Source organism: Harpia harpyja, chromosome 7 (genome assembly GCF_026419915.1).
Source record: "Harpia harpyja isolate bHarHar1 chromosome 7, bHarHar1 primary haplotype, whole genome shotgun sequence".
NCBI lineage: Eukaryota > Metazoa > Chordata > Aves > Accipitriformes > Accipitridae > Harpia > Harpia harpyja.
This window is the reverse complement of record NC_068946.1, coordinates 19,345,450-19,358,615: the sequence shown is the minus strand read 5'-3', so window position 1 is coordinate 19,358,615 and position 13,166 is coordinate 19,345,450. Positions and strand designations below refer to the sequence as shown.

The window sequence follows — 13,166 nt, the reverse complement described above, 5'->3', positions numbered from 1 at the left end:
GTGGGATTCCTGGAAACAAGGAAGCTTTTGGTAAATTACGTCGTATTGTCTATGTTCTTTGTTTGCTGGCTCCTTGTACTTTAGGTGGTTGCTGTTACCATCTTTTGTAATTTTTGGTGAATCATCCCCAGTGAATCTAGATACACGAAAAGTCTTCTGCCTGCAGATCTTCTCCTTTCTGTAAAGGAAGAAGGAGTTTAGTTGTTTCTGTGAAACTCTGATCCTAACAGAAACCATCAGTGTAGCCTGTGTTTCAGTGGAATCTGCTTTTCTGTGGATATCCACTTTATATGAGAACAGGCATTCTGAAGGCCCAAGCTCTTTGGTGGGACATGGTCTGATGCGTATGAAAGGATGTAAGCTCTGATGGCAGGAGAGGGTCTAGTCACTGGAAAGGAGAGTTTGGTGTAACTTTGGACATGTTACCAAAAGCAAAGAAGGAAGCTGTTCTGTTAATCACATGTTGCAATTCATGAGTCTGTAATTAATTTAATAAAATGAGAGCCTCTTCCCTCTAATACTAACTGAGAGCTTTTTGCTTTGTCTCAGGTTGTGGAAACCTGAACTAAAATATCCTGTGACTGACAACGTGACAACGACACCAAAAGGTGGGTTTTCTGTTTTGGTTGGTCTTGTATTAGTCATTCCAGAGTACTGGAAATGCTGTACATCTTGACTTTACTAGGATGGATTGCCTGATGATTCTCTGTGGCTTGTTCAAACAAAACCAAATAGTTTGACAGGACTCCTCCTATGTCTGCGTGTACGTGTGTTACATATTTTGATGGTGTTTTAAAGAGAATGCATACATTTGCTGGGCTGTACAGTGAAGGTGTTCATGGCATAGAAGTGAAAACTTAAGTGAAAATAAAAGTGCATTGGGATTTTTGCCAACTTTTTTGTGTAGGCGTCTCTTTTCTGGAGGAGATGTCCTATTGGCAGTACGAGTTGAGCTATCCAAAAGCCGATGTTGCTGAGTACAAGCACTGCAAGCTGAATCTATGATGTGGCGTTTTTCTCTTCTCACACTTCAAATTTAGGGTTCATGGCTGCCAAGAATGTTCTCTGCAACATGTGCTGATTACTTGTCTGTCAGTCACCACATGCTCACCTTGTTTGAGGGTTTGTTGCTCTGGTTTGTTGAAACGTTTTATTGAGGTTGTTTACGGAATACACAAATTTGCAACACAGCACAGATGCAAAGAAATGCTGATCCCTGGGTTTCCCACTGCACCCTGGCATTATCTGTTCAGAGGAGGGTTTGTGTAATGGGTGCAGACAGCTTTTGGTTATTTGAACGACTAAAGTGAAAAACAACACAAAGAGAGCTGATAAATACCATTTTCACTTTAACCAGTGGTTGTTGCAAGGACAATTATTTGGTAATTCCTCTTCAGCCAAGAAAAGTGCTGATCTCAGCTACTTGAAGTTTTCAAGCACCAGGTTTATGTGGTGACACTGCACAGCCACAATGATGTCATAGGTTTGGTTTTGTTTTTTTCTTTCCTGGAGCTGGTTCTTGTCCTTTCTAGGGTGAGGAATGGAGTAAAAACTGGGACGTGTTGCCTCTGTCTGTGTGCTGGGGGCAGTTTCTTCTGGCTGCAACATTGCTGCTCTTACTGCAGCCCCTCTTTTCTCTCTTGGAGGTTCTTTTTTCTTATGTCTGAAGGCATGAGTCTTTCTAGAGTACGTGTCCACAGCAGGAGAGTGAGAAGCAGTATTTCAGTGCAGAGTGGCAGGATCTGCTGGGTATTTCAGAGTGCAGTGTTTGTCGTCAGCTCTGAAATACTGCGTTATACAGGCTGCAGTGCAGACATACTGTTTGTATTTTCAAGATGCTAAAAAGAATTGCCGCAGTCATGTAAGCCTTGTCTTACGTGTTTGTGGAAGGCAGTGAAACAGGTGAGGTGTGAAAACTTATCAACAAGCCTCCAGCTGTCAGCATACTTTAAATGAAACTGCCAGGGGTCCTGCTCATGATATTAATCCTTGTCCAGCGAGAAAAGGTCTAGCTTTGATTTCAGTGAGTATAAGGCGCTGCTTTTAGCTGCTCCTTGTCAGCCTCTGCGTGTCATTGCACATGATTCATTAGGCAGAAAGTTAAATGGTCAGGAAGAGCTGGGTCTTTCAAAGCTATAGTGAGGCCAAGTCTAATAATTCTAATGGGAGAGAGTGATTTGAGGATCTGAGCTTAAAGTGTAGACGAAGCTGTTTGGTGGGTGCTCTTTGCAAAAAGCAGCAGTGAAGTTGAGGAGAGTTCATTCTGCTTTTTAATTCACTGGTGCTAGTCTGAGCTTCAAAAGTCTTGATGGCAGGTGTTGAATGCTCTGTCTGCTCTTATCAAAAGCTCATCACAAACACAGATGCGTGTAACCAGGAAAGTCAGTGCAGGCTGGTGAGCTGTCAGCTGAAAGGGATAGGTAAACTCCTGACTGCTCTTAGAAGTGAGTAGTAATCCCATTCTCCCAGTACCCAGAATATGGGTACTTTCACTTGTGTTCGAGCTGCTCACAATGGAGAGCAAAAAAGTTTCTTGTAATTAAATAATCGGTTGCCTAAATTTCATTTTAGTAAGCTGATGAAACAGTGAGTGCAGGCTGCAGGAGCAGCCCCAGACCAAGGCTGAATAAACACTTTGAATTTTGTTGGTTCTTTTGTCTGATACTGTTTTCTTTCCCTTTTTGCCTGTGTGAATCTAAGGCATGTTCAGATCATGTTATTTTTTCACAACACACTAAATGTTCAGCTCTCCCTTTTGTCTTGGTAGCCTTCCTCATAACCCTCTCTTAACGTTGTACACAGCCTACATAATGGCACAGAAAAAATCCTCATGCATTTCTTGGTCTGACGCTGTTGCATCACTTTCTGGACTGCCCCAAAGCACCTTCCCTCTCCTTGCTCATGACATAGCAGTTGTGTATCTTGCACAAAGGTATGAAAGCAAGACCATTTGTCTCAGGGCTGTCTCTGCAAGCTTGGGCAAGTATTGAACCTAAACATTACCTAATTTTTCACACTTGCAGGGCAATAAAATCCAAACCCTCAAAACAAAACATGAAATATAAGTGCAACAGTTGTGTTTTATTGAGAATCTGGAAAAAAAAAGAAAGCAACAAAAACATGTCTTTAAATCTTACCAGAATATTTTACTGGAAGAACATGAGTGTATATAGGAATTAGTTCCCAGACCTGTACTAGTTCACGGTGAATTTCCATGTGGTATGAAAAAAAAAGGAGATAATTTTATCAAAAGCGTGAAGACCTGCATTGCCTCGCTTAACATTAGGCCCTTGTGTGTGGCTACTGCTTGCAAGAACTGTGCTTGCCCTGCTCTTCTCCTGCAGAGAGCAGAGTCTGTAGATCAGCACCTCAGGAGGGCTTTGAAGGTCACATGTGGTTGAGCCATTTTCTGGAGAATGTCTCTCTTTCCATTGAATCTAGAAAAAGCTGTTGGTTTTTGGACACCTCTGTTCTCTGTCGAATGTGAGGTATGAAGAAACAGAGAGCTGGTGTTCTTACAAGCCCTATAAACAGACAGATCTAGCTAAGCATTTACCTCTATACTGTTAAAAGAGTGATATGAGAACTGTGATCATGACTTATACCACAGAGTCTTTTGTACTTCTGTCTTTAAAATTGCTGCTCTTTTGTGCCATTTATCTTGTAAAAGTAGTCTGCTATAGCACAGCAAATAAATGATTATAATAAGGCACCTGATATATTGGAGAAATCTAATTGTCATTGCACCAGGGTGTACTGGTTCTCTAGTTCTCAGTGTAAGATTATGCACCTTAAGTTGACTTCTGGAGCTGCTCACATATACTCATCATTACCAGTCTCTCCTACTCTACTGCTAGGAAGGGAAGGTGTGAAGGGATTCAGCAATGCAAAGAGCTCCTACAGCAGAGGTTCCTGAGGAGGGCGATGCCACCTGTGTGATACAGGGGAGTGAGGACAGTCCACACAGCCAAACAACAAGGATGTTATCCTTAGGCTCACTCCTTTCTCTGTTAGAGATTTCCTGTGTGATATTCTTCTCTTTGTCCTAAAATGAAAAAGCAAAAGAGAAAACCAGACCCTCTTCCCTGTTGAAGGCATTGACATCACATCCAGCATCCGTTGGTTTGATGCTAAGGGCTGTTAAATACCTTAGAGAGTGAGTGATGTGAGGCAGAAGCTATTTAGGCTGAGCTTTGGCTGTTCATGTTGAAGTCAAAAGGAACTTGAGCTTAAAACAACAACAACAAAAATCTAGTTGATTGGAAGCACTCCTTGTATTGTTGTTCCAGGTGCTCCTCTGGTAAGAAGGAGGCCTCCAGCTCGTGGGGCAAAGAGAGGGAGAGTTTCTTCATCTAGAGATCTCATGTGGTGTTTGCCTCCAGCAGCACTTTGCTGGGATGTGCAGCACACTGCCTTGCACTCTCAGTGGTCAATCCTGTTAGCCCTGGGTGGCATGAGGACTGTGGTCTGGCTGGTATGCTGAAGAGTTAGAAAAACACATGTCCTGGGCTGCATCCAGCGGTTTAGGATGGAGGCCATCAAACTGTGACCTTAACCAGCCCTGTCTTGTGGACTGAGAGTGTGCCTTGCAGACCTGTGTGACGCTCTCCTTGTTTGTACGTGGAAAAGTAGGAAGGGTGCTGGCATGACACCTTCCTCCCCAGAAGCCTGTGGGTCAGATGGGGACCAGAGAGGCCTGTCTGCCCTTGGTCTTGTGCCAGGGAGGAAGAAGTGGGAGGTGTTGGATGAAGGTTGTGGCTGTAGTATCTTTTCTCCAGTAGTGCAGGCAAAACAGCTGGCACCCATATGACTCTGAACCAGCTATGCTTGCAGTACTAAGTCTAATGGACCAGATTTCGAATTGGCATGGCTCTGCTGAAGTCAGCACAAGTATGTCAATATTGCACAGTTGCAGAACTGGCTTGTTTTTCTTCTCTTTCAGGTGCATCTGGGCTTTTGGACTACATGTCCAGACCCTACTCACTCAAATAATTCAAAGCCTGAGATTGCGAATATACAGAAATAGGTGCCCTTTTTAAGGGCCACTTTGTTTTTCATTGTCTGAGATTACATATAATGTATAAAGATGCAGAGTTAAAAAGCAGCAGTTCTCTGAGTGATAGCAAATGTTTGAGTTAATGTTCTACCAAACACCAGATGTGAAACCCAGAGGGAGGGCCAGAAAAATATTTGAGGGAGTATCTGAGGAAGTTGTTCTTATTGACACCAGCAGCTCCTGAATGCTAGTTAGTTAACCAAGTAAGTGTTTGTGGGTTGTTTTTTAATGACTAATTCTATTACCAGCAATGTCTTCAGGAAAAAACAGCAAATGGAAGGAACAGGTGGTACACAACTTTTTTTAAGAGGAAACAACATATTGTAGAATTGCAAGCGTCTGCTTCTACTTAATGCTCAATCTTCAAACACTCTGTGATGCAGTTCATTTTTGTGGAATAAATTACTAGACCAGCTAGTGGGCCCTTACAATACTTGGGGTTTTTTTTTGTTTTTTTTTTTTAATCTTTATTTTAGTAATTTGGTGGGGTAAAAACATACCCCTTGTTACCTCCTGCATGCCATACCAGGAGGCTGGGAGGCAGTAGGATAATAACAATTTTGATTAGATCCTTCTCCATAGCAATGAGTAGGAGTTTTGCTCTTGACTCCAATGGGAGTAGGAGCCAAGCCCTTGCTTTGTAATACAGCAGTGATGTTTTCTGAGATGCTATTAAAGAAAAGATGTTATGCCCTTTAATTCTCACTTGAAAAGTTTAAATTAAGCAAGACCAGTCTCTTTGGAGAGAGAAGGCCTCTTTTATGAGGTTATCTGATATGGCAGGAAAAACAGGCAAGCTTGCAGGTGAGTGGTGAAGACCTGGATAAAAATTTCTATTCCCGACAGCTTTTCTTGTGGCCTTTTTGTGTTTGTGTTCTGCCGCCCCCCCACCACTGTAGGAGATGTTATTGCTATCTACAAGGTTTGCTTCACTTACAGCCTTTGACCGTAGTGGCTGTAATGCCTTTATGACTTGAGTATCTTTTGTTATTGGTACGGAGAAAGCAGTGTGTAGCACTCGGAAGCTTTTCTGTTACTTGCAGTCCCGAGTCATATCCTGTTCATAGATTTTCATCTCTGTTCCTTATATCCTCACATGTTTCTGGAACCATTACTACTCAACAGGTGGTATGTCAAGAGTCTTTCCTTTCTCCCATAAAGCCACTTGTAGTTTTTTTCCACTGGTACCAGTAACAACAGAACCAGGGTTGAAGCTATTCTATCTATAGGGCAGTATGCAGGGTCTCACTGCAGCTCTGCCTAAAGGGAATGTCAGATTTTCCATGTGGCCAGGTCTGTAAGAGAAAAGGTATGACAGCCTGAGAGAAAAGAGATTACAGTCATAGGAGGAATTGTTTATTTTTCTTCCAGCTCTTAACTGCTGCAGGCATAAACATGCCTCATTATCTAAAGGCACTACAGTATCTCTTTTAGTGTTGCTTCTCACCTTGGAAGCATATGGGATTAATGGGAGCCATTCACCAAATTCTTGATTTTCAGACTTTGAAGTGTGGGTTGTAGAATTCAGTTCATTTGTCTGAGCTTCAATTCATTTGTCTGAGCAATGTGTAAAGGCAGGAGTTATTTCACTTTAAAAGTTCATGTGAAACCACACTGGTTTTGCTTGGAACTGATTTGCCTTTTTACTATTATAATCATCTGGTTTTACTGTATGAACGAAACACATAACACTTTTTAGGATACACAAATCATACGTCTTCTGTTACCTCTTCTCTGGATTCTGAAATGACTTTGTGAAGCCATTGGGTTTATAATTCCTAGTCTGCTTAGGACCTGTGTTTCAAATCCTGATGAAATCAAGTCAGCCCTGTGCTTCTAGGGAGCGCAGTCTGATTCAGTGTGGGGAGTTTTAGCCTAGGAGTTGAGAGAGTTGGGTGTGAGTGGGACCTTATAATGTTTTGATCCTGACCAAAAAAGAAGAAAATACTTGTTTAGAGGTCCATGTCACTGTTGTCCTTATTTAACCACTGTTGCACAGGGGACTGTTTAGACTTTGCTGTTTTTCTCCATCGAATAGGTTTATAATCCAAATGCTGTACAACACGGTGCTTTGCATTGCTAGACATTGATATAAATCCCGTTATCTCGCACTTCGATGCTGCAGTGGTGGTTGCTTTGAGCTGAGGCTTCCAAAGGCCCCTCTTCTGAACAAGAGTCGAGGGCAATTGTGTGGCTGAAAACGTGAATACCTCAACCCTCGTTTTTTTAAGTGTGGTCCTAGGAGAGATGTGACTGTGGCACAGAATTGTAGGCAAGAATTCAACTGATTCATGTGCTTTTAGCTCAGCTGTCGCACTCAGACTGCTCTTTCCAACTATTTGAATGAAAAAGCTCAGGGCTAGGGAAGATAAGCGCATCGCAGTGGTGCTGCATTTGAAATCCAGAACTTTATAAGCTTCTGTTCGTTATTCTTTTTTCCTTGAGGTACCTGCTGAACTAAATAATGATCTTCCTATAGAGAAGGTTATGGGAATATGTGCAATGGGGATAGGAGCCAGGTGGGGGGCAAGGCTCTGTGTGGTTGAATGTTTGTGTTGGGGAAAGGCTTTTGGACCTGGGGCTGGTTTGGAAAAAACAGCCATCAGGGAATGGTGCCTGCCCAAAAATCCTTGCTATGGAGGTGGGATGGAAAGTGAATGGAAAGGTGCAGGGGTTGATTGTTTCCAGAAACAAACCTGCATTGAGTCACAAATGAGTTTGTGGGTAGAAGGAAGCCCGTGTTCCCCAGCAGTGTACAGCCTCGTGTCTTTGCCCACCCTGTGACTGGGGGGCTGAGTTTAGGAGCCAGAAAAATGCCATGTTACTCTTTTGTAAAGGTGTTTAGTTCCAGAGCTGAGGCAGACAGAGGGTGAAGGAAGAGCCTCCTTGGAGATCCATTCCTGAAGTATGAAGGGAGCATTAGTATCTCCAGTTCGCATGTAAGGGAATGAGGCATGTCTCAAGACATTAATATTATCTGCAGACAGTTAGGCAAGTCTGTGGCCCAGCCAGGATCAGACTTCAATCTCCTGAGCCTCATGCAGTGCTTTGTTGTCGCTTCCATCAAAGTGCCTGTTTCCACTGTACATCTTAATTAACAGCTTATCCTGAGCTAACAACTAAGAAATAGCTCCATAGTGCAAACAGTAACAGTATGGACAGATACGTGTATAAACTTATATTTTGTTTCTAATTAGAACAGGGGTGTGTGCATCTGAGGCACGTTACAATGTACTCAGAAGGAAAAAACATGGACCCCAACCCATCAAGTAGGAAACTATTGCTTTGGATGAAAAGCTGTTGCTTTTCTCAAGTAAATACAAAGGCAAGTTTCATATGTGAGCTGTGGGAGCTGACCTGGAAAGCTTGGACTTTTAAATACAATTCTGACTGATTCTGCCAGTATTTTTGTATTAACAATTACGCATTTTCCTAATAAGCAAGAGCTGAGACTGAAGATTGCTGTGCTTAAGCTCTTCATGTCAGAATGCAATTGTGCATTTTGTGTTTGTGCTAGAAGGCTTGAAGCATCAGGGCCAGATGCTTATTTATCTTTGAAATTGCTGTAGCTCCATTGATTTCAACAGACTTACACCCACATGCATTTATAACAGCCAGCAAACAGGCTCTTGAGTCTGAGAAATGCGCCATGAAGATACCAAGCAACATCTGTAACATGGCAACAGGAAAGCCTCTACGCTGTTTTCATTACTTCTGGTCTCAGAGGTTGGTGGTAATCGTGAGCATATGGTGGAGGGTTTGCTTTCTTTTTGATCAGGCTAGTCAAATTGTCTGGGAGCGTAATTCCTACCAAATTTAAAACAATAGCCAGTTATGGTGGTGATGTGAGGACTCAGCTTTGAGGAACCTCAGCTTTGGTTCAGTGTAAAGGGTTGGGAAGGCATTACACAGCAGCATGTCTCCATGATTTCTTCTTGCTTTCCATGGGATTAATGCTTCCCCTATGTGAAGTCTGGCCTTCCTGAATCCATCAGAAACTTTGCCAGCAGGGTCTGGTGTCTTTCTTTTCCCCTTCCAGGCCCTCTGGAGCGCTGTTGCAGGCTGTGTGGGCAGCAGAAGCCCCAGGCTGCCATCCAATGGCAGGCCCTTTGGCTTTGCTGAGTTGCCTGGGGATGAAAAGGAAGTGTCTTTTGTGCACGGCAGAGAAAGAGGTACTGGGGCTGGGAAAATAATCGCGGACCATGAGCAGTGATTATGTATTCCTTGGGATCAGCATCTCTGCCAGTGTTAATCAGCACTGAGGCCTGAGTTCAGTGCAGCACCTGCTGCTGTGGCTGCTTTTTGCCTGCTGTCAGGTGTCTGACAGTCTTATGCAAATAAACCATTTAAGAAAATGAATTACTTGGATCAAGCCATTCTGAAAAGAACAGCACCAGATCCTGTACAAGCCAGACAGACACCTGAAAGATGTCCTATATTTACACAAAATGTAGCAATTAGGTTTTCCCTTGGTATCTTTCGTGTTTTTCATGTTGTTTGCCTATTATTTCTGCAAGGGCAGAGAGGGAGGTAGTGTGAGTGTCGTAACTACTGCCTGTAATTATGCAGCCAAAAGCAACAGGAAAAAAAGCCTTCTGGGTCTTTTCTACATCTTGGGATTTATTAGGTGTCTCATGTGCTGACAGAACAAGATGTAAAATTGCTTTCAGTGTTCATCTGTCACTGTGTGAGATGGAAGAAGCAAGTCTTACAGAAGTACTGTAGTGCAGGAACTTGGCTTGTTTGTTTCTGCCCATCATGGGCAATCCCTCCCTTTTTTAAATGGCTTTCAGGTCTCACCGTGAATAGACAAAAGTGATTCTGTTTTTACAAGTGCAGTACAGGGAAGAGCATCTTTCATTTAAAGGATATTATAAACAAAATCTAGAGCTGGGTTTTGAAGTGTTTGGTCTGTTTCTACAGCACTGCTGATCATTAACAAATAATAAAATAATTTGCAGTTTGGAGAAATCCTGTAACCTATTTGTTCCTGTGGGGAAATGTACTACTTTCATTGTGTTTTTGGGGGTAACTGCAATCATTTGAAAGAAAAAAGGTAAAGGAAAAGATAGTGTGTTCTGCTGCACCTCCCCTGAAACAGCTCTGTATTTTCTTGGCTACTGTAATGAAGTAAAAACCTCCACTCAGGAAGATGCTGAAAACAAATGCCCAAACAGAAGCCGCTTACCGGTCATCCTACCCAGCTCCCCTCTAGGACCTGATGGATGAACTCGTACTGCTTAAGTCCTTGTATCACTCCTGGCTGGAAAGGCCAGAGAGCAATCAAAAAGAAATGGGGGAGTCCTGCAGACTGTGCTCCTGTTGGTGGGAGGGCACGACTGTTGGGACCTCTGGCTGTATCACATAGTTGCAGTGAAAGCTGCAGGTTTAAAGCTGGGTGGGCCTTGCAGCCCGTTCACTGAGGCAAGAAGGTTCAAATTCAGCTGGGCAGTACATGGAGGGCTGCCTGGTTGGAGACCCGTGGGTTTCACGGGGGATGTGCCCTTTAGACCCCGCAGGTCGCGTGGACAAGCTGTGTGCTGCATAAGTTTATTTGGGGCAGGGGCAAACTCTGATATATTTTTTTTGGATGGAAGTCAGGAGCAGGAAGTCTGTTTCCTTCATGCTAACTTCACCCATCCTTCCTCAGAGAGTACTTATGGCTGTGAAAAAAGTGAAAGCCCTGACTGGCACAGGGGGGCTGCTATTGTGGAAGTGTCTCTTGTATTCCCAGTTGAAAAGATGAATTTTGAAGATACAAGCACTCTGTTTTGGGAGCAGTATTTGTGTGACGGATCACAGACACTGGCCACTGATGTAGTTGGTGCAGTCTTTTTTTTAAACTGTAATCTCTTTGGGCGTATTCAATGTGAATGTCCTGCTGTCTGCTGCTTTAGCTGAAGCGTGTCAGGCAGTCGTGTCACCTCCCTATTGTGACCAGCCTTATTGTAGGCTTTTAGAGTGCTTCTTTCCTGCTGTGCAACCTGAATGAGTATCTGCCCACAAGCAACATGTTAAGGGCTGCCTTAAGAAGGTTCCTGTTCCGTACAGTGTTTCTAGAAGCTACTTTCTCCAGCCTGTGTCTGGTGACACTGACATTACAAAGATGTGGGATCTTAGACCTCTTCTCCAAGTGAACAGGTTTTGTATTTTGCTGTACTTCAGCTTAGTTATGGAAAGAAGAGAGCCATGGGAGATGCTAAGGGTAGTAACTTGCCTGTCTGGTACGTGTTTTGCAGGTAAGAAATGAAGCTGAAGGTTATGCAGCTCTTGTGAAGGTTAGAGAGTATATTTGCAGAAGAAGCAATCTGCATCTCATTTTTAATCTTTAGAATTAGTGTCAGTGCAGAAGAGAGTAGGCAAGCCTCAGACAACTTTATTGTGGTTGTGAATCATGTGCCTGAGCACAGCAACTGTGTTTTGTGGGTTCGGGGCATTTTTACTGCATGACTTTGTGGATAAAACTTGCTCTTGCAAGGGGGGAAGAAAAAAAAAAGGCAGAGGGACATTTAGACAAAGTGGAGTGACTGAGAGCTGGTCCAGAAGTTTTCAAAAAGCAGTGGAGTATTTTTCTGTTTTAAACATTCGTTTAGAGTCTTTGAGCAGGAAAACCCAAGTTTAGCCCTACAGGTCTGGAAATACTGCTGGCCTGTCTGCAAATCCTGTGTTTCCCCCTTGCACAGAGCCCTGTGGAGGCCTTTGGAGTTGGAGCAGAGGGCAGCATTTTGCAGAACCTTCTACCAGAGAGGGCAATGTGACTCAGCCCTGCAGCCAGGTCAGTGTAGCTGAACCCTTGCTGTAAGACTAAGGGGGTGGTCAGTATGTCCTTCTCTGTAATGGTGCAGAGTAGACACTGCCCTGCCTGTTAGGCTGTATCTGCCTCAATCAGGAAGCAGTATTAGCTTCCTAATTAGCTTTACGCAGCAGTTGGAAGTTGGGATTCAGGTATAGGTTCAGCAGTGGCATATGTGGAATCGGAAGATGTGGGGAAGTGGGGTGAAAGCGAGTTTTGCATTTGCAGGTGCAGACATAATGAAAAGATTCTCAGGAGATGTTAGCCCACAGTGTGTTTTTCATACCAGCTTTCACAAGAGCAACGGATCTCAGGAGGCTGTCGTCTACCTTAGCAGTCTGAAAATAGACCCTCTGAGCAGGGTATAGGCAAAGGTGATGCTACTGTGCTAATGAAAGGGCTTAGGACCGGGTCTGGTCAGATTGCTCCTGGCCTGTTCTCCAGGCAGATTGAACAAAATATTTTAACTGTGAAATAAATCGATGTTCCTGAGAAGCAGCCTGTAAAACGTCAGTGCTTGCATTTCTAGAAAGGCTACTTTCTTCAGGTCCAATTGATTTCCTCTGCAAATATGCTACCTAGTTTTGTAGGGTTACATGAACTCTGTGTGTCTCAATATATGTGCTGGTAGGCTCTTTGCATGGGAGCTGTCACCTTTACCACTTTGATTTAAAGCTGACTTTGATTCTCCTGTTTAATAGTTGCCCTCCTCTGGAGATGTTTTCTGATCTCCACTTGATTATAAAGTATGCTGCAGACCCTCTTCTCCACTGGTGACCAGTGGACGTGTATATTGGTGAGCTGTCAGGAGGTGGGTGCTATGCTTGCCTCTGAGCACATCCCCTGTTGCAGAGACCAGTCTGTGTATTTTGTGGGGCACTGTGTCTCTCCACAGAGCCCCTGTGATTGTGTGTCTAGTCTCGGTCTTGCATAATGTGATTGTGCTGTGTTGTGCTAGGTCATGCTTTTAAACTGCAGGACTTTTGAGTGCTGATTGCAAACTGAACAGGAAAGATTGCTTGGATATCAGCAGGAAAACAGTAGAAGGCATGACCTTTCTTCTGTTCCTTGGGGCAGAGCAGAGATTTTTGTAGCATTCTGCTTTGACACAAATTGGTAAATAGCAGGGATGTTCTTATCTATAACAGGTTAGCTGCAGAGGTGTCCATAGGCTTCCTAGGTGCTGAAGGAGATGGGGTGGAAAAGATATTAAATGGAGATAAGAACTTAAAAAAAGTCATGCAGAGATGTGGGAATAGCTTATTCAGGCAGGAATAACAAAATCTAGGAAAATTATGCCAAATCAAGCTGTGCAAA

The 13,166-nt window shown here is 43.4% G+C and overlaps 1 protein-coding gene across 8 annotated transcripts in view; it reads left to right on the top strand.

The window, feature by feature from the left end:
- MAP2 (microtubule associated protein 2) overlaps positions 1–13,166 on the top strand; it is a 239,330-nt gene that overhangs the window by 46,727 nt on the left and 179,437 nt on the right. For 4 of the 8 annotated variants that reach the window (XM_052791906.1, XM_052791919.1, XM_052791913.1 and 1 more), the window contains one exon: positions 550–608. The exons of the other annotated variants lie outside the window; for them this stretch is intronic. The gene's annotated coding sequence lies outside the window, so the exon portion shown is untranslated. Of the gene's footprint in view, positions 1–549; positions 609–13,166 lie in introns of those variants that run through there. 8 annotated transcript variants of the gene reach the window in all.